This window comes from Plectropomus leopardus, chromosome 1, assembly GCF_026936395.1.
Source record: "Plectropomus leopardus strain MGB_pleo_1.0 chromosome 1, ASM2693639v1, whole genome shotgun sequence".
NCBI lineage: Eukaryota > Metazoa > Chordata > Actinopteri > Perciformes > Serranidae > Plectropomus > Plectropomus leopardus.
In genome coordinates, this window is record NC_142176.1 from 16,949,876 (window position 1) to 16,971,406 (window position 21,531).

Consider the following 21,531-nt stretch of genomic DNA (forward strand, 5'->3'; position numbering starts at 1 on the left):
GACTTGACTTAATAGCAGATTAAATAGAGAGGCACAATGTCCTGCAGTGTGGCTGAGATGACATCTGCATTCCCAGACCCTTTAATCCAGGATCTAATATACCTCTGGTGTGTCTCAGAGCCTCCTTCCTGCTCAGTATGCCTGAAATATCTCCACACGGAGGAGTCATTGAGACACCCTAATCATTTGCCCAAATCATCTTAAAAAGCTCTCTTTAGAGTGACGGAGCTGTAGTGCAGGATCTCTACAGTCATATCAAGATACCCTGCAGGGGGAGAAGCTTATCTTTTCAGCTACCACACTAAGACAGAAAACTGAAGATTTGTGTTTGTGTTTGATTACTTTTATCACATCCAATGGCCTTAATTTTATAATTTATTAGTTACCAGTCCTCTGATTTTAAATGGGATGCACCATGGAGTTCAGCAGCAGAACTTTCAAACCACTATGTGCTATGTAAAGATATAGTGGAGTAATGTTGTTCTGTGCAGAGAATGAAGTCACGCTATCTCTCTGTGTGCTGTTATCTCTCTCTCTCTCTCTCTCTCTCTCTGTCTCTTTCCTATGTGTCATTTTGTCACTTTAACTTCATTGTTCTGTAAACATGACATCTATTGCATGTCTGTCTGTCCTGGCGGAGGGATCCCTCCTCAGTTCAGCTCTTCCTGAGTTTTCTGCCATTTTTTTCCCTGTTAGAGGTTTTTTGGGGGAGTTTTTCCTTATCCACTGTGAGGGTCCAAGAAAAAAGGATGCCGTATACAGTAAAGCCCACTGAGGCAAATTGACGTTTATGATAACAGGCTTTATAAATAAAATTTACTTGGCTTGACTTATCTGAGCTGTTGTCAGTGGTGTGGCTGAGCATGCATGCTAATAAATGTGAGTCACTGTGTATGTGTGCCATTGGCTGACTGATCGCTGAATCTGTTGGGTTTTTTTGGCACCCAATCTTAGCTGACATTGGGCTGGAGGCAGGGCTCACCCAAAAGTGAAGCCAAAGAATTTTGATTGCCCCCTGGTGGCTGGCTGCAGTAAAGGTTATAAATCCCAACCCTTCCATGTTAGTAGATGGGAAGTGGACCAAACTAAAAAGAAAATTTACAAAAAGCACAAATTAACTACACATTTACCAAAGATGATTTCTGTCATTTTAGATACTTTACACTGATGTATGTTCAAATTGCTACTGCACTGGTAGAAAGTGAGGACAGTATGATAGAGATGTCATAAATTTGCATGATCTGTGACCTGGCACTGAAACTGTTTATTTGTTCTATTTGATTACAATGATGAGTGTGTATTTATGTTTTCATGCCTTATTCTGATCAGTATTTTTAAATAGAGCACAGTAACAGTCACATTGTTTCTCCCTGGTTTTTGTTTGTTTGTTTGTTTTTACGCAAACGTCTTCAGTCACCAAAGCTCTACATCGTTGCAGTATCAGTGCCATGTTGAAAATATTTTTTTTCCACCGGTATAATGTTCACCATAATGCACATTTCATTTAAATATGCGCATGTCCAATTGAACGATTCAGATGAACCGCATATATCCAAGTAATGACTGTAACAAAGTATTACACGCTGAGGAATGGAAAGTAATCTAAAGAGAATCAAATTTATTCCAAGACGTCTGCACTGGCTAATGATTTCAGATGTGAAGACACAATCAATAAACTGCATGCTGGCTCAAATGTTAAATCACAGTATGCCCATTCTTTAATCATTTTCACACAACAAGGAAAAGGTCATGTCAGAGAAGCATCAATCCATTGTTGACAGGCATTATGTAGAATAAACAAGCCAACTAGGAGCACCTTTTATTTCCTCTAATTCCTTAGGTAGGATCAGACTTTGGTTCAGAGTACCAAAGTACATGAGCAGAACCAGAAATGATAAGTATTCACATTTAACTACCTAATAAGAATGGTCTCAATCTAGGTTGCATCTGATAAAAAGATTGGGTTTTATTGCCTTAAATATTCTCTGTATTTACACTGTTAATAAAATCCAGTGAGCCAGCTTAACATGCCGCAGTGTCAGTACAGGTTTGCTTCCTCTGATCCTTAACAGAACACTTCAGTTTCTCTGATATTCATTTAAGCCTTGATAATTTATTCAAACTGTTGCAGCGTGAGCCATTTTTATGTATCATACATAATTCAAAATAGTTTCAGGTGGTTGTTTTCCTGGGATGAAAATTATTTTTAGCTAATTAGTAATGTCCTATGGCTTAGTAATTAGGGATCTAAATCTTATTGTAAATAGGGTCTGACAACTTATGGGGAGTGTGGCTGAGGATGAAAATGAAGCATCATAACATTAAAATCAGTTGCAAAATATATGAGCTAATGTGGTGTTGTCCAAGATCTCAGATGTTACATTGGACATGGTGATCGCAAGTGGAGCAAGTCTTGCTTTTCACTGTGTGATGTACATTTATATATAATAGGATCTGATGCTAAAGATCCACAGCCAAATGAGAAATCAGGTGCATTACGGATTAAATTCTATTTAATCCTGACAGGGAGAGCTGTTCAGCCTATGAAAACAGAGGGCATGCTACCCAATGGCATTACAGGAACTCTAAGATCCAGTGTTTTATGGAGACTGTCCTTAAAAATATGACCAAGCAGCAATTATGAGCCATATTTATGCTTATTGTTTGGCGGTGCCCTCTGGCTGTAGTAATACTGGCGGTAATAAAGGAGGAAATCAGGCTACACAGTATAGAGAGTGACAAAGTCTGCATAAGGAGGAGGTTGGGGTGGATGGATGTGTCAAACAAACACAGGGCTTTCACCCATAAGACAGCTGATGGTGTCCACTGTGAAACCAAACACCAGCGTTGAGTTATTTTAACTACTTAATGTAGTATGTAACATTTCATTAGTAACAAATGTACTTCTTTTAAACCAAACCATGATCCCTTTCCTCTAAACCTAACCAAGCTGCAGCTTCTGAGGCTGAAAAATGAGGCTAACACGAAAGTGCTAAAAACAGCAGTTCCTCAAACGGCCACTTGAGGCTGGTTTCAGAAGCCAGTCAGTCCTCCTGGCACCCATGGTAAATTGCACAACTTAACAGCAGAAATAGGGGGGTGGATGTTAAGAACTGTGTGGGGCCGGTGCTCATCTTAAAGGGCTGACCACTTGGAGTGACAGGCTGTCTGCCAAAAGTATCCTTTGCTTCTCAGGCAGATCAACTCCTCTCTCCTCCTCTGCCCCCTTGGAAGCAGAGGCCTTGTTGGTTTGGGGATTTTGGCCAATACTAGGATCTAAAATTTAAGATATCTCGTCTTGTAACCACACCATATTTCACTCTTTTTCAATCTGATGTTGCCCAACATTTTTTAAAGTGCAATACTCAATCAATAGAGTACCCCCTAAAGAGAAACTCCACCAATTTTACACATCAAGTTCTTTTTTTTTTTTTTTTTAAATAGGGAGTACTCCGCAAATGTGAAAAAGCCTTTTGTGGTTCCAAAGAGAGCTGTGCAAAATACACCCACTTCTCCAAACAGTGGTCAAGTTGCATTATGGGTAACATCGGCAGCAGGTTTTGACAAGAAAGAAGAATGAATGGGATATGAAAGACCTTAACTCCAAACTGCAGCTTTAAAGTACAAAGGCATTCCTCTAAAACAATTTCTTCATTAAAAACTGCATTGACTACAGCCAAAAAAATGTTCATCAATTCAATAATGTATGTGTTATTATGACATGCAGCAACATGCAGGATATGACTGCTCTTACATCTGTAATGTAACCTATGTTACTGAAGATGTCCTGTTTACCCCCAGGACATCTTCAGTGCAAAGCTAACGCAGTAGTAAAATTACCATGGTAAGATGAGAAGATGACAACACGGCATCAGCCATGAGGCAGTGATCCATTATCTGACATACAAGTGTTGCAAATGCAACTAGTAAATGTTTTAAGAAGGAAAATGCTGATTATGTGAGCATAAAAGGTTAAAAGGTTTTCAATGATGTGAACATTTTTTTTTGTCATCTCTCTCTGCAGAGTGTAGGCTTAACACTGGGATGCTAAAATGAGATATGACTCATAGAACCTCTTTCTTAAAGGATAAGTCATAGAATAGGTTTAACGTAGTACTCACATGCCATATGCATGATGAAAGAGTTGCTGGTTACTATAATCATTCCTCTTGTCCATACTGGCTGTGAAGCTTTGTAGAGTGGCTACACTGTAAGAAATAAAAGAAATGGGCATCAAATCCAGAGTCCTTGTTCTGTGCAACTATATATTTAAAAGTTTGGCTGAGGCTTAAACAGTCTAAGTTAGCAAATTCAGAAGGGCTTTCTTTGTCCTGTTGCTCTACTTGAAGATATGAAGTTCTAGAATAAAAAATGATAATCAATTAAGTAATTAATGCATTATCAAAAGAAGATATGTATTCATCTGTATAGTTCTGCTCTAGCACAGAAGATTGTCTGTTCTGACCTAGTACAAAGCAGTTATTTCAATTTGAATGCACTACTTTGAGATTCAAGTGGCTGCCAAAGCAGTTTAAAGCTATGTTTCACCGTATATGTATCCTTTTTGTATCAAATACTTAATTCTTTTGAAGTTAAAAAGGGGACTGTAAATGTTTTGTCCTCACAGATATGAGCCTCTGTTGTTTTGCTTTTCAGCGTATATCATGTGCAGTGGATACAAAGCAGTGAGCTGGCTTTCAGTGCAGTCAAGTGCAGTAAAGTCAAAGCAATGACAACTGCATTCAAAAGCTAACTATATGCTAAAGTGTGGCAGAGAAGCTGAAAAAAAAAGCAAAGGTGAATACAAGCATTGCCGTTTTATTACAGATTGCCTGTGAAGAGGTGAACACAGACAATTTACTCGCTTCCCTGACGCCTGATGTGAGCTTTATAGATGCCAGCCACCTCAGGATGGATGCTGTTTCAAAGACGACAGCTCATCAAGATGAGTGACAAGTGTTGGGGAAGGAATTTGACCAACTGCGGTGGAGGCGTGCAGGACTAACAACACACTTCCTGCCTCAAGGCAAAAAGTTGTGTTTTGTAGGTTAAAATCTGAGATTGCTTTTTGCCTGATCCAGAAGTTTGTAAATCAGAAAATCAAAGAAAATAAAGATCTTATTCATTTGAGACAGTTTTGACAAGAACAGTAAAGTCAGCAGATAAGATTTATCAAGGTGAATGACTTTAAACACAAACACACACACACACACAGACAGACACAAACACACACGCACATAAAAGCACTTACAGGACCCCTACATAAGTCTGTGACCTTTACCTCGAAAGTACGGCATTAAAATTCATAGGCCATACAACAGAGTCTACTGTTTATCTTTGTGACAGGAGGACAGTACACAGTAAATGTTTCACAATTTAGACACCTTCCATTGCTTATTATTCATCATAAACACAGTCAAATAAAATTATTAAGTTATTACTATATTGTGAATGAATATTACGTTGCTATAATCACATTTCATTTTATATATCAACAAGAAATCAGATGACAAGGTGTGTGTGAAAGAGAATCATCACCCAACTCTGCAGCTCTCTTTAGCTCTGTGACACTTTATATCATCCTTTAGCTCATTTTGTTTATTTTATAGCCCCACCTTTATTGTTTTTGATTTATTCACACAAAAAAATGTCTTTAAAAAAATGCTGGACCTGCCAGAAGCCAAACAGCACACAGACGCAGTTAGTGACCAGCTGGTGAGCTGAGCATTCAGCAGCTTATGAGCAAGATATTTCCCCAGATATTTAATAGAGACCAAAATCTGAGGTAAAAGGAGAATGAAGACTGATTATTGGACTTCTATGTGCCACAGCAGGCAGAAAATCTGATGGTTATGTTGCTCTGTGTCTGTTTGAGTGAGAGTTTTCTTTTTCCCTGAGCAGCAGTCTGATGAGTTTGTTGGGAGATTCAGAATAACATCGTTGACCATCAATACTGCAAATGTTTGACCACTGAAATTAAAATATATCTCTTGCAGCATAAAAAAGTACTAAATCTATGTATTGTATATGTATTATTCTCTTGTATTTTGTCCTTCTGGGATATTTTTAAGTTGTTCAACTGCAGCAATGTCATTGTTTTTTTGCTGTGTGTGTACTAACAGCACGTACATATGAATAAAGTCATTTGTTTCTGTTAACATGTCATACTGATAAATGAATCTACACTAAAATGGCAGGTTTTATGGACTCTGTTGTATTCTTATGCAGTGTAAATGTACATAACTGCAACGCAGCTTAACTGTAGTTATTCATCATAAAATGATTTTCTGTCCGTACATTTATTTATGGGTTTTAATAATGAATAAAGGGGACTGTGTCAGGTTGAGATATGGTCCTAGGTTCTAAATCTTTAAGCTGCAGTTTATACACTTTGGGCTTTATTGAGGTCATGAGTTAAGTCAGGGAAGACCACTAATGCCACATTTGTTTTGAGCTCGACCCACTCTGTCCTGGAGTTGCAGGGGAAGATGCACAGCCTCCTGCAAGATGCAACTCATATTCATCACTTCAACACTTGAGGTGACGAATATGATGACTCTGATTTACGTCCACAAGACTCCGCTCACTACTGGCACGCTTGGGGGGGACACTGATCAAAGTTACAACCTCACAATGAAGTGATAACTCGGCAAACCGTAACTCCATAGAAATGAATGACTCAGGTGTGAAAGTGTCTTTTGGGGACGCTCTGTAACCAGTTTTGAAGGCGCCTGAGGGTGATGAGACTTCTCTTAGAGGAAACTAGAAGGTGGGCGAAGGCAGTCTGATAGTGTGAGTTTGTAAAGGTGTGAGGCAACCTCTGGTAATATATTGCTTAGGGAACTCTGTCCTTTTAATATATCTCAAAACATTGATGCATCTGGTCTGTGCAGGTTTCTTTGTAAGACTGGAGCACTGTGTCAGATCCAGTTGACGCTCTGGCATTTGATTTATCTCTCAGAATTACTCTTCAGTTCCACTTCACCCTAGTCAAATCTCACAGGGATTTTGTTTTGCTGTTCTTGTCTAGATTGTGCTTGTATCTGTGGGAACCAATATCTGAGTTATTAAGGCAGCAGCTAGTTACTCATTTGGTGACAGGTACTTTCTACTAGTTAAATTTTACAAGTAAAACAGAGTTTAAAAGGTGGAGTACAGTGGTAGGACTTGCTCAAATATTAATATTCAGCAAAGATAAGATAGAAATAATCATTAAAGATGTAATGAGGTGCCAAAATATTTACCAAGGCTTCGACTCCACCTGTTAGAAAATGTTTGCTGATTAAAAACAAATACGTTTTATAAAAACTTCAGTCTCCAAAGGATGAAGGCTGCTGACTTTGGTGTTCCCTTTTGGTGAAATATCTCAACAAATATTGGATGGATTGCAATGCAATCTGCCACTGATACTGACGAAGGATGCACCCCAATGACTTAATGGTATAGGTCCACTAGCTCCGGTAGCAAATTGACAATCTTGCATTCTACTAATTAATCTATGCAGCTTTTGGTTGGAGAAACATAAAATTTGGTTCAGACATTCTTGGAGGCCTCAGGATCAACCATCCCGGTTCCTGTCACATCAGTCTAGCTCCATTATCACGTAAAAATTCCAAATTGTCCAGTACTTTTGTGTATGGCCAAATACCTGCAAAATTCAAAACATCACAGAACAACTGGGGGTGCCCAATAGCTCACCTGGTAGAGCGGGCGCCCCATGTACAGAGGCTGTGTCCTCATCACAGCAGGTTTGATTCTTGCCTGTGGCTCTTTGCTGAACAGGTCACGCTAGAGATTGAGGTTTTGGGCGCCCAGCACTTGCCCAAGCACGGGCGTGGCATAGTTTGTCCTCTGATTGAAATTGAGGTGTGCGGGGCAGAATACGACAGTGCCAAGCAAAAAACTGACTCTGAAGCTGATAACGGTCTGAACCCCACGTGGCCCCGAAAATCATTCCAGTTCGTAGTATTTAAGTTCCTTTAAGTTTCAGTTTGGTGAGATTTTACTGAGAAAAACAAACAGCTGCATAAATGATTTACACGATGACGTCAATTTAATAGATCTGACAGTTTCCTGGAACATCTATCTTGGGATAACTCACCTACCGCGATGTTAAACTGTAGATGTGTGCAACATAAGGAGAAATACGTTATACAGCAATCAGAAATGTGCACCGAACAAAAGACAAGATGCTAATTTCAGACAGACAATGAACTCAGACTTACTTAAATTGTCATGTCAGCCCCTCTCTCCCCCTTTCATGCTTAACCTGTCCTACATAATAAAGGCAAAAAGCCTCCCCCCCTAAAAATAAAATAAAATAAAAACATTAAGAAAACAAGTGGCAACAAACTTCACCTGAGTCTCAGCCAATTAGTTGCACCTAAATACACCACAAAGAATACAGCCAATGAACAACTATCATGTACGTTTTGCCCCTGTACAAGAGGGAAATAAATTTCCATACCAGCAGGCTGCAGCAGTCTGTGTTCATCATTTAAAAAAGGAAACAGAGCTAGCTAACACATTACAAACCCATCCTGATGTTAAAAACCATGGGATATTTACTGTGCACTAGCTAACAATAACAAAATTCTGAACCGTTTATGCTCAATGGCTCAAAATAATAATCTAACCCAATATAACAAGTTTGTTTCAATCTCACGTCCTCTTTACTTATTTACTTCATTACAGTTTCCCCTCTCGTGCACCGAGCTGAACTGACAATCAAAGTGATTTCTCTCTCTGATGGGCTCCGCTGGGTCTGACGCTGATTCGAGATTCCAAATCAGCTAAAGAAAAGCAGATAAATGCCAACTAGTGCCAACTGACACTCACTGACTGGCGACACTGACCACGGCCGATCATCAGCACGTTGTGTCAGGGTAGTTGTACTTTCTGTTTAGTGCTACTTGGCAAATGTTAGGATGCAAACAAGTTAAAAAAAAAAGATGGTTAATATTATACTTGCAAACTATCTGCATGATAGGTCCATCTTTGTATCTGTACAGCCTCAGCGGGGGTTTGATGATTTGTTGGTTAAAATAATAGATGTCTAGACATTGAGGATGAAAAGAGGCTAAATTTGGATAAGAATTGAAAGGTCTGGATAAACATGATCTTGCTCTCCACGTTCTGTCTGTTGGCCTCTGCTTTAGATCTTCCTCTTTCACTGCCAAGATTTCAGATTGGTTTAATATTAATTTAAAATTAAAACCGATTTGTTTAAAATCTGGGGTCTCAGCTTGCACGTCTTTCAGCATCTGTGTAGATTTTCTTAAAAAAATGTGAAATGTATACCATATAGGATTATTGCCACTGTACTGAATTGCTTCACAATCACTGAACTAAATGTCACTGGTGGATTTCTTTTTTGCCTTGTATCCCTGGAGACCTTTTTGTCTAATACTGCAGTCTTGATTTAAAAAAAAAAAAAAAAAAAAAGCATTTCGCTAAAAAGCATTTCAATAAATGAAATACTGATGATGACAGCTGTGGTGAAATGTTACAGCTGTCATTATCATGAAAAGTAGGGCTTTTTTTAACTTCACCTCATCTTTTATTCCTCCAGTCAGACTTCACAGTCCTTTCCTTTTAGTCTTTTAGGCACTGTCACCCCATCCCTAACATTCTCAGAAGGAAATTCTTGGGAGCATCCTCCTGTCAGGTTTGTCTCCCTCTCCTTTAAGACTCTACCGTCTCCTATTCCTTGAAATAAATAACTTCCTTCCTCTTAACTTTGTCTTGGCCCTCACTTGAAACTTCAACACATAAATATGTAAAACATCACAGTCTTACTGCTGAGCGTATACCTCATAATTCCTCACACACTCCTGTTTCAGCCTCTTTACGCTGGCTCACACTACATTTTAAAATTACTTTGAGATCCTCAGCCAGAGGTCTTTTTTCTGTTCTAGAGGCCCAACTGAAAACTAAAGGGGATGTAGTGTTTGCAGTCAGGGCCCTGAGGCTCTGGAACAATCTGCTCGAGGGGATTGGGACGTATGGGTCAATCATGTTTTAAGTCCTTTATTAAGACATACGTTAATCAGCAAGCATTTCCCGATTTTACTAGAGTTTTAATATCATTTGAATAGTCTTTATGTTGTTGTTGTTGGTGAGGATTTTTAACACCAAATTGTTTTTTTTTCTTTATCTATTTACTTTTAAAACCAAATTATTTTGATTTTTTGGTTTTATTTTGCTGCCTTTTGAAGTACTTTGTAAGACATGTTTTTAAAAAAACTGTATAAATAATAATGATGATGATGATGATGATGATGATGATTACTGTTATTATTATTCCTTTATTTTATTTTTTTTCATCTCAATAAAAGTGCTCTCACCCTAACAAAAACTGAGAACAGTTATTATTTGCATGACCCCAAGAGGTCGCTGATCAGGAAAACATAAGCATAAGTCCTCAAATATGCTCAGCACTGGATAGAGAGACAGAGACGGAGATGAAGATGAGCGGGGCCTTCTGTCCATACTCTGCATTGTCTGAAACTTTTGATTCTGCCCACTAGTGCCATCTATCAGCTGTATCTGTGCGATCATAAAGGACTCATTGAAGTATGAAGGCAGTGACATTTACGTTTGAAATGGACGTATCTTTTTTGCAAATAGACTGATTATTTGGTCGATAAAATGTCAGAAAGTAGTGAACAATTGCTATCACAATGTTATATTGCTTGTGCTGTCCAACTAACAACAAATTTCTTTTTTTTCTTGTTTTGTTGTTTACCTTAATTAAATCAGGCAGGCCTCTTTGAGAATGAAAAAATGTCTTCTCACAGAGTGTCTTGGCTAAGATGGATGGGCAGAAATAACAAAGAGCTATACAGACAAACAACATACCACTCACACGCATTCATATTTCAATTTGAGGTTCATCTCTTGCCCAGGGATACTTTGACACACAAACTGGAGGAGTCGGGGATCAAGATCAAGATCTTTCGATAAGCAGATGGCCAACTCTATCCCCTGAGCCATAGTCGTCCAAGATGTAGAATCACATCACATCAAAAATGCAGTGATAGGCCCAACAGATATTTGGTGTAGTGTCATCACTATCATCTAAGCATCAGTCATGCTATAAAGGCCAACTGCTTGAACAAATAACTCAGTCATGATCTGTTTAGGAACCCACAAAATGCTTCTCATCTATAAGTCACCAAGGTTTGCAAACACCAGTTCACACACATTTACAGCCTAAATGCTGCCTCTAAAAAGTTAGAGGATATATGACTATAAGAGAAAAATCACTAAACCCAATAAACCCAAGATTGTGACATTTCCTCTTCATTGCTCACACTACTAGTGGGGGATCAAGTTTCAGTCCCTGGCCCATCTCCACTTCTTTATTTAGTCTCACCTGAAAGGGTTCATTCTTGTATCTTCTTTCCAATGACAAGTTTGGCCTTTCCTCCTCTGTGAAGCTTAGAGTGAAAAAAAAGAAAAAAAAACATGCATCAGATCAGCCTCAGAGCTCCAGAGATTTTACTGACCTTTACAGATGCAACAGGGGAAGCAAGAACCCTGGCTTGAACTTCAAATGCATCAGTTTGAGCTCTTTAAGATGCTTGGGTATTTAAAGACTGGCTGTAAGCAGAATTGATTCAGAAACATGCAATGGACGTATATTGTAGCCTTACATTGCAACAACTAGTATAACAAATGATAATTTGATTTATTTTTTTATACTGATCATCAGACGGAAGCTTACTAGAAAACATCCCCTCTTTCAATGCAGGCGTGACATCAAAACACTGGTCTGCTTGTAAGATGGCAAAAAGGTTTCTCTTTGCTTTGTAAAACAAAACAAAAAAACAACAGTCTTGTCAGTTTCCACTACAATCACAAAACAATATTTCTCCAGAAGTTGGAGCCGCTAATTTGTGGCAAAGATCCCAAAATTTTGACTTAAAACGACAACAATGCATCCAAGAAACAGCTGTGGGGGCTATGCGGCCCGCTGTGCTATGCTGTTTGAACACTTGACCTTTCACAGCGACGCACGCACGTGAGGTAATTGAGTTATTCTTGTTCCCAGCCACATAAGAGAAGCTGTGATTGTCTACTTTGGAAGTCTAACAGCACACGTATAACAAGGAGCATAATAAATGGCCTGCTTTCAGGGAATTCTAGTTAAAACAGTATTATCACAGGTCAACAGTGAAATTTAGCTTCCAGGGAATCTGCGTTGGGTAATATAAGGCAACTTCTGCTGAAGAAGCTCAGCTTAAGGACAAGATTATGTTGTGGCTGTTAATGCTGAGGTTGCTGCTGTAAGCAATTAAAATAACCTAAAAACGACAGATAAAAGCTTCACAGCATTGCATAAAAATCCATAGAGGTTTTATGAAATTCCAAAAAGCTCATCTACTTACAGCAATATCACATTAGATATTTTAAAAATACTGTATATATTTCTATTTCTAAGCGTAAAATGCTGCAAAAAATATTGAAATTATATCCCCCACTGCTGCAAAGCACACTGTGGTCCAGTGAGAAATGTAAACATGATGAAAAACTGGGGATTAAATGCATCGTGTCTCTGCCAAAACAATTGCCTCCCTCACCAGTAAAGATATCACAAGGTTGAGACTACTTTCCAAAAAAAACAACCTAATGGTGCAAAATAAGACAAAGCTTGCTGGGAAAAGTCCCAAGTGTATTTGTATTACTCAGGATTGTGTTACAGGAGCTTAACAGAGGACATCAGACTCATAAATCTGCAGGACCATCAACAGGAAGCATCATTCACCAGCCAAGCTAATCCAATTTCTTTAGTGCTTAATGTTTTGTATGTCACCACAGTTATCAGCGGACACCATCTAGTCTACTTTGGGGCCAAAGTGAACATAAACAAACAGTGCTGCAAACAGAAATGAGTAATTCTAATGCTTTAACTTCTGTGGTAGACGGTGTGAGAGTTCAGCTTTTGACGTGTTCACAAAAGCGACATCATACATGCTCATGCAAAGATGCATTTTAAACATGTCAAAATGATCTCATGTTTCAAGTTCCAGTTTGCATATTGGAAATATGGCCCTCTGTTGGTACTAAATAGAGCTGGCTGATTTCCGGTTTTGCCGCTCAGGTCCCGTGCACAAGCTTAAAACAGGTTGATTTCATGAAACCCAGCAATTGGCAACCTGTGGCGACAGCGCAGATGTGCTAAATTCAACTTGTATTGCATTAATCATAACAAATATGACAACTTATGATGTTTGTTGATTAACTGACTAACGGACCCACTGTTGACTGACAGGCCATGCACATTTACTGTCAAGCTAAGCACTGGCAACTTGAAAGAAATCAAATTTCGGTAGAGGTGAGAAGGATGAGGAGCAGCAACTGCTGTGTTGGTTTACTGAAAGGTTCCTGTGTTTTTTGGGGTGGCGAGAACAGACACAGCAGAGTTAGTCTGTTGAGAAAGCTAAGACTACATCAATCTGGCAACTCTTTGGTTTAAAGCACACGAAAGAGGTGTCGTGACTTTCTGCCAGTGATGCAGTGTCCTGTTGTGAGCTATACTTTGGTTGGATGCCATGGTTATATTTGCTCTTGTTGCTCACTTAGAACATGCCACAATGGACAAGGAACAGCTGATTCATGAAGCTGAAATGAAGAATACTGCACGCCTTTGTTTCACTAAAAAAAAAAAAAAAGAATAAGATAGCAGCTGGCCAGAGGAAATTGAAAGTTTCTGATAAATGGCCATAGCTAATATCAACCAAATTGCTGTTATCTACAATAACTATCACAATATAGAACTTGTGTTTTTTGTTTAAAAAGAAAGAACATTTGAAAATAGTAAGTAGGCTAGTCATCTCGAGTCTGATCTTGAGCCCATTTGCTGTTGGGAGTGGCTGCTGATTCCAGTGCGACACCTATTAAAATTCAATAAGCTATACCGGCCCGGCCTGGTGTTTGGCTATCAAGCCGGTTTGACAATCAATCAATCAATCAAATCTTTATTTGTATGGCACTTTTCATACAAAGAGTAACACAAAGTGCCTCACAGAGATTAAAAACAATAACAGAAATGACAAATATCAATGAAAATCAAGAAAAATACAGACAGCCTGACCCTCCCACCCCCACATAAACGTACGCAACAACACACACACAATCATGTAGATATTCCCACACATATTCGCAAAGGCACCCGAACATCCACCCTTACCACCCACACACACGCACACATACACCAACACACACCAATTGCTACTAAAGAGACATGGCTAATGGACAATGTTTATATCGGGCCAATTCGAGTACTAACATCCAGCACACAATATCTAATAATGCGATGCTAATTTCAATAGCTTAAAAAAGATCCAGTAACTCTTCTGTAAATATGGTACATCATTGCATGTCATGTGTGCTTTATTTATGGTGTTTAAATCAATGCATTTGTCTTTCTTCATACACACACACACATACACACACACACACAGCGAAAATAAATTCAGCATGCATGTGGCTGCGAATAAATCTGTAATGAATCCACGCCGTGCATTCAACAGCACAATGTAGAAGAAGATGAAGAAAAAGAGGAGGAGAGAGAAAAGCAGAGAGCGAGCGACTAGTATTTATTGAAAAGCCATGTGCCGCACTGTCTTCCCTAATATCTGAAAGCATGACTGAGTATAAATTAAGGCAGTTATTTTAGTTGGCTAGGCAGCGGAGAGCAAGTCTAATATTTTAAGAACTATTTCTCTTTTACTCCCAAGAGACAGCATGACAGAGTGAGTTCATAAAAACTCACAACAGCAGTGATCCAAACACTGGCTTTTTGTGGATGAATTTTTGTATAGATTCACACATATAGATTCATTCAATACTCTTCACCTCACAGTATAAGAGACCTGTTATTCAGCTGATATTAAGGTGCTCTCTGCGGGCAATCATTTTATGACTGGGGATCAGTTAGTACTCAAACATTTCTGGTTAGATCCAACAGGAAATCTGGTATCACTGGCAGGTGATGAAACTGTAAGAGCTGCTTTCTTTTCACTGACATGGAGTGAGGAGATAATGATTATTTTATTAGGGGATGAACTTCCCTGCAACACAAGCCCTTCTCATAAAGACACTGATGACTTGACTAATTGGATCCTTAAATACCACCTGACAGGCTGGCTATGCTGGTAGATGCTCCGATGCTGATGTTATTAACTATCTATTAAGGGACAGTTCACCCCCAAATTAGAAACGCATACGTTTCCTCTTACCTGTAGTGCTCTTTATCAATCAAGATTGTTTTGGTGTTAGTTTCCAAATGTTGGAGATATCGGCCATAGAGATAGAGATGTCTGCCCTCTCTCCAATATAATAGAACTAGATGGCACTTGTGGCACTCAAAGCAAGAAAAAAAATGTCATTTTCCAGGAATAATGACCCAGTTATACAAAATAATCCTTAGATTTTGTTGTGTGCTGTTTCATGTAGGAACTATTTTCTTTAGACCAAACTACAAGCTCCAACTGTATAACCACTACTCATGGACGAGAGGCTCATGCTCATGACAAGATGTCAAGATGTAAACAATAATGTCGTTAGCTCGCTCAGTGGTGCTAGGTGAGTTAGCAGTGAATGGACACTTCCTTCTGCACAGTGAAAGAGTTGGCACAACAGATAGAAGGAAAAATATGTATTTTTGATTTGGGAATGAATCTTTAAGGTATTGTATTTGTATAAAGGAAATTTATTTTGAATGTTAAATGTGATACATGGCTGTTTGGATGGTGATTCATTTATGGATCATGTCATGAGTATGGTAGAAAAATATATTCATCAGGTAATAGTCTTGCCTTACAGGATGTGGATGTGGATTCGTGTTATATGTTTGGATATGCATGCTCACGCAGATTTGTATGCATGTGTACACTTAGTTGTCACTTTATTATGTACACTTGGGTAAAACAGTCTACTGCAACAGTTCCACAAAAAAATCTGGCTTCAAAAAGGGGTATAATGTTCAAAACAGGATTAATGCAGGACTGTGACGTTATTTTTGCATTATTTTTAGTAAGGAGTACCTAATAAACTGACAACTGAGTGTAAGTATGTAAATATCTCTCCTGTCTTTCCTAATTCATTAATGCAAATGCCGCCTAAGCTTTGATGTATTAAGAACACATCTTTATCAGTCTTTAAATTAAATATTCTTTTTCTTGTTCTGAACTAATATGTTTGATGATTAGAGATCTAGATGTTGCACCTGTAACAGTTAAAACATGGTTACGTGGATGAGATGTGTATGGGCATAATCAGTTTATTTAAATAATGGCAATAAAGTAAAGATAACAACTGTAAAAAGTTTTCTTGGACTAATATTTCGTGCGTGCACATGTGACAATACATCAAAATTGGTGAATGAAAAAAAGACAGGAACTGTACTTTGAAAATAAAACTGTGCAGATTATTATTTGTTATCGGCTCGCACCTGCATGTGCACACAAGCATTCATACACCATGAATATGTGTTTGTGATATTTCCACACCATCAGAGACAAAGTGGATATGGTATTAGCCAATACAAGGGCAATTAATGGAGTTGGCTCCAACCACCTAAATTCCCTGAACTCTTTGCCTTCAAGTTAATTCTGCTGTTGCCTTATGAAGACTCCTTTCCACGATGATGAGCGAGTGATTCCTGCTGTTGCGAGTGATTCCTGCTGTTGTCATAAATAACACTCGGCTCTCCTGGATGACATCCAAACCCACTTCATATCAGCAATAGTTCCAGAAACCTCCTGCCTTGGCAAACAGCTGGCCTAGATTTATCATTTTCTATTGCTCCTTCTCCCCATCCTGCTTTTTTCCCGCTTCACCCCATTAGCCTCTGTCGCACCATGCATTTAGTTCAAGGATTATCAATCAAAAAAAAAATCACTGCGGCGCTGCAGTATTTTCTTGTAAGATGATGGAAATCCAAAAATATTGAATGATATCCAATATCTGCAAACACCATCAGTTATCATGGCATTTTAAGAATTTGTACAACCATGTTGTCCTTTATGGTTCAGAAGTCAAAATAATTCATACCAATATAGTTACCTACAATAAATTAATTATACTTAAAAATGCTATGATTATCTTTTTTTATTCTTTTTGTTGTTGTTGCGCCTTTTATTGGCACAGTGTCAACATATATCCTTCACTGTTTACTGCTGTGACTGCAATGATAATTTAATTTATTGTACACTTTTAAATTATAAATGGAACTAGAATTTCTGCCTTTGGGTTGTTTGCTTTCACCGACCAGTCAGTTTGCAGTTTAAATCAATGTCTGTCCAGATTCATATGTAGCCATGACAGTAGACAGTCCTTCAAATATGAATGCTGCTGCAAATGAGCTGCAAATTCGGAAACGTGGATGCTTCACATACATCTTCAACCCAGCAGCACAGAAGATCTATACAATCAGCACAGGTTAAAGGTGGACATCTGAATTTATTGTCATCAATTTTGTGTCAGACCAAATGCTTCCCCTTCTTTTCTGAGTTATGGCATTGAATAACATTCAAAAAAAAATTAACATGTCACAGTGAAGTTTACCTTTGACTTTTTGGATATAAGATGTCATTATAGAACTGTTTCACCTTTTTGATATTTGGTTGAATCTTTATTGTTCGTAAGTAGCGTATGAGTACTTGAAACATAAACATGTTTTGTGAGGTCACAGTGACCTCAGGCATTCATAAGATAAAGAGTTCACAAGAATAGGATGGTTTAGTTAGTTCATCCATGTCTTATGTAGTGTTCTTGTAAAGCGTCCTTGGGTCCCATGAAAGGCGCTATATAAATCCAAGCTATTATTATTATTATTATTATATACGTGCATGCAAACTAACAACCCCAACACAGCCCACTCTCACCAAAAAATCAGCCATATAGGTTCAATGTGCAAGCAGCTTATGACCCATTGCATTTAATGTAAGACGGCACTTTCTAGTGGCCACAATAATTATTACTGTGGCAGAAAGGAAGTGACGTCACCTCTTCTAAAAAGTGAGTTTAAGGTTTCCTTGAGATATTATGTTCATACATATATTTATACAAGCAGACAATCTGAAAACCACCCTGCTCTCCAAGAAAAAATGGCCATGCAGGTTCACTGTGGACGCAGCTTATTATGACATATACTTTTAAGCATGACCCATGTGTATTGTAAGGCAGCACCCTCTTGTAGGCACAGTAATTATTACTAGAACAGAGAAGTAAGTTCAGTGACGCAGTATAAAAACTAACAAAGTCAGCGAAATATTGTATAAAGATGAAAGAATCCCTTCAGGGTTGGTGCAAGGGGCAGTGTTTGGGTCAAACTAACACAAGACTTTAACCCAAAAGACTTTTGTTCGTAGCCAGAAGTTAACGTTGACTTGTTTTAACAACAGATGCAAATAAGCTCTTAGCTATAATCTGGTACGGTGCATCAAATGGTGGCATTTATTTTTTAAACTGCACGTGGTCCCTTTTAAATAAAATAAATAAACAAAAAATAAATAACAGAGTAGTATAGTATGCTAGTATGTGTGGCATACTACGCTAGTAAGCGACATGTGACTTGACATATGTGATGTGGTGTACGTGATGTCTGTTACATGACATTCATGACATTATGTTAATAATATTATAAGTATTTATTAAAACCCAAACCATGACCTTTCTCTTTTTTAAAAAACTAACCACTGGGTTTTTTTCTGTGTAAAGGCGAAAGTTTCAAGGACATGTTTAAAACTGCAACTGTTAGGACAGTAATATATGTAGTTTTGACAGTCTGTGACAATCAGTCTAGTCTGTCATTTAGGAATAAGAAAGCACTTCTGAAAAACATAATGCCTCCAGAAATGACAGTCACCAGTGCTGAGGCATAGTAGAAACAGTACGTTCTAAATATATTGCAACTGACCCATAAAATTAAAAAAATTTAAAAAAAGATTATTAGAGAATCATCTCACTTTACTTTTGTCAATACTGTAATTGAGAGTAACTCCATTACAATAAAGGTGTGTTACATGCTGGACAATACATTTTAGTAACTGCTAAGACTTACATTAAAATGCTTATTCAATATTCTGGCAAAAGTAGTAAATTTAAGCAAATCTGTGCTTTTACTCAGAAATGAAAAGACTCCCTTGAAACTGTTCCTATTGGAGCCTCAAAACACAATCAATACATAATTTTCAAAATTCAGTATAAGAAAATGCTGTGCCATTATGCTCATTGCATTCAACTTATAATGGGTTTTTTTCCCCATTTCACTTTAATATTGGTCCTAATCATCTTGTTGAGACTAACCATTTTAAGAAGTTTGCTGTGCTGCTATTTTGTGAATTGACATACTTTTAACTGCTTTGACTGTAAAAATGAATATCAATATACTTAACATTATTTTATTATATACTTTAGATTCCCAAAAACAAATATCCAACTCCATTTGTTGTGCTGTGTTGCCCTTTAAGCAGAGAAACTGCATTTAAGACCTTCAAAAGCACCTATGGTCCTCTTATGGGAGGCAATTATTATGTTGCCGCTGTGAATCACAGCAAAGACAGAAATAATGGATTTCACTGATTAATTATGGTGAAGAAAACTTAATTGCTTGAGTGCTTCCTTTCAGACAAGTCCTTTTTAAGAAGTTGGATCTGTTCATTGCAGATGGCCTGGCACAAAGATTTACATATTGATTCAAATAATGAAAGATGTTGCACTTATAGGGGGTTGAATGTGGCACATACAGATCATCTAATAAAGTCACCTTTTCTGTCTGCATTTTGTGAGACTTTTGAAGTTTCTGTATTCTTTCCTTTTGACTTCACAAAAGGTAACTGCATGAGTTCTTAAACATGAGATCAAGATTTGATCTCAGTGTGTACTAAATGCAGTCCATCTTAGTTTACAGGATTACATTCTACTCTAGACAGATGTACTACTACAGATTCAATACTCAAATGTTCAGCAAAGAAATAGCTAATAATAAAAATAAATACAAAACTGTGTCTCTTCATCATCAGGTTCATCCAGGGTCAAAGCCTGTTCAGGTATCAGTGAGTGTTGTGCTCATCCACAGTTTTCCTCCAGAGAGGAGGCCTGTATGTATGTACTGCTGAAGGATCAGAGAGTGGCCTGAAATTAACTGGATATTGATTCAGTGCAGAGCAGTCCCCAAGACAGCTATTTGAGGGTACAGCATACAGATAGTCTGGCTGCAGACTGCTCTGAATTCAGACCAATCAGTGACTTCAAGTGTCCTCTTTTGGTCATAAGGTTTGGATTTTCTGTCAAGTTAGGAAGCCACCTACAACACAACGATAACAAAGGAGCCACTAACTGTCTGTACTGTCACGCTGCTGACTAGAAACCAAAACCATACAGAAATGTAATAAATGACATATATGCCCTGATATCAAGAGTGTTGTTGCCAAATATACTATTGTCACAAACATTCAGCAATATCAATGTAAGGCCACACAAAAAGTACTAAACAGTACACAAGGTAACAGAGCTGATGGTATCAAATTTCACTGCAGCTGTACCTTGTACAATTCAATGTGACGAATGATTAATTGATTGATACATCCGCTGGATAAGAGGATATAAGTTCATAACATATATGAAATACCCGTGGTTAAATTTCAATATGTGCATATCTATCTTGTCCTTGTATTGTGCATATGTATATATATACGTATGTATGTTTTAGTGTTTTTTTGTTTCGATTTTTTGGGCTTTTTGACCTTTAATGGATAGGACAGATGTTGCATGAAAGGGGGAGAGAGAGGGGAGAGGGTCCAAGCCGGAGCCGAACCCACAGCCGCTGCGGCGAGGACCAGGTGACCTATTAGGCGCCCCTTGTATGTATGCATTTATGTATTAATGTGGGTATCTGTTCATATATGTGTATTTGTATTTGTGTTTCTTATCTTAATATGAAGCACTTTAAAAAGTGCTATATAAAAAGAATGCTATTATTATTATTATTGAAAAAATGTATGTGATTCATTTTTATACAGTATGATAGGCTTGGACCACAGATGTTAAAAATATATTTTTATATATGCAAGTTTATGAAAACATTATTTACACAAAACTTCTGTATGCTTCTACATGTAATAATTATTGTATCATCTATTTTTAACATTTCTATATTTTATAGATAAATTACTATAAAATTCAACCGTTTGGCAGGTAAGAACACCAGTTTCCATGCCAGAGACAACGGTACGCATTGTGGTGGGGACAAGTCTTAATTTGGGGTAAGTAAAAGTAAGGAACACATGCATTACTGTATGTGCAAACCATGTTTTTTCTTTATAAATGAAATTTATATGGGTGTAATTTGTATAATACATAAATATATATATGTTATATGTATAAATAATTATAGATTGTATGTGACATGCGTGTCAATAAATGCATTCGACATACATAAAGATATATATTTCCAAGGGTAAGACATATGTCCTCTAGGATATTGTTCCAATTTCTAATAGGTTTCAAACATAATTTGTA

General features: G+C 37.8%; 1 long non-coding RNA gene across 1 annotated transcript in view; it reads right to left on the minus strand.

Moving 5' to 3' along the window:
• Positions 1–4,113: 4,113 nt before the first annotated feature.
• Positions 4,114–21,531, minus strand: part of LOC148190388 (uncharacterized) — a 97,376-nt gene continuing 79,958 nt past the window's right edge. The window contains exons 3-4 of the long non-coding RNA XR_015777444.1: positions 11,378–11,441; positions 4,114–4,208 (exon numbers count right to left, since the gene is read on the minus strand). This is a non-coding gene — a long non-coding RNA (uncharacterized LOC148190388). The remainder of the gene's footprint in view (positions 4,209–11,377; positions 11,442–21,531) is intronic.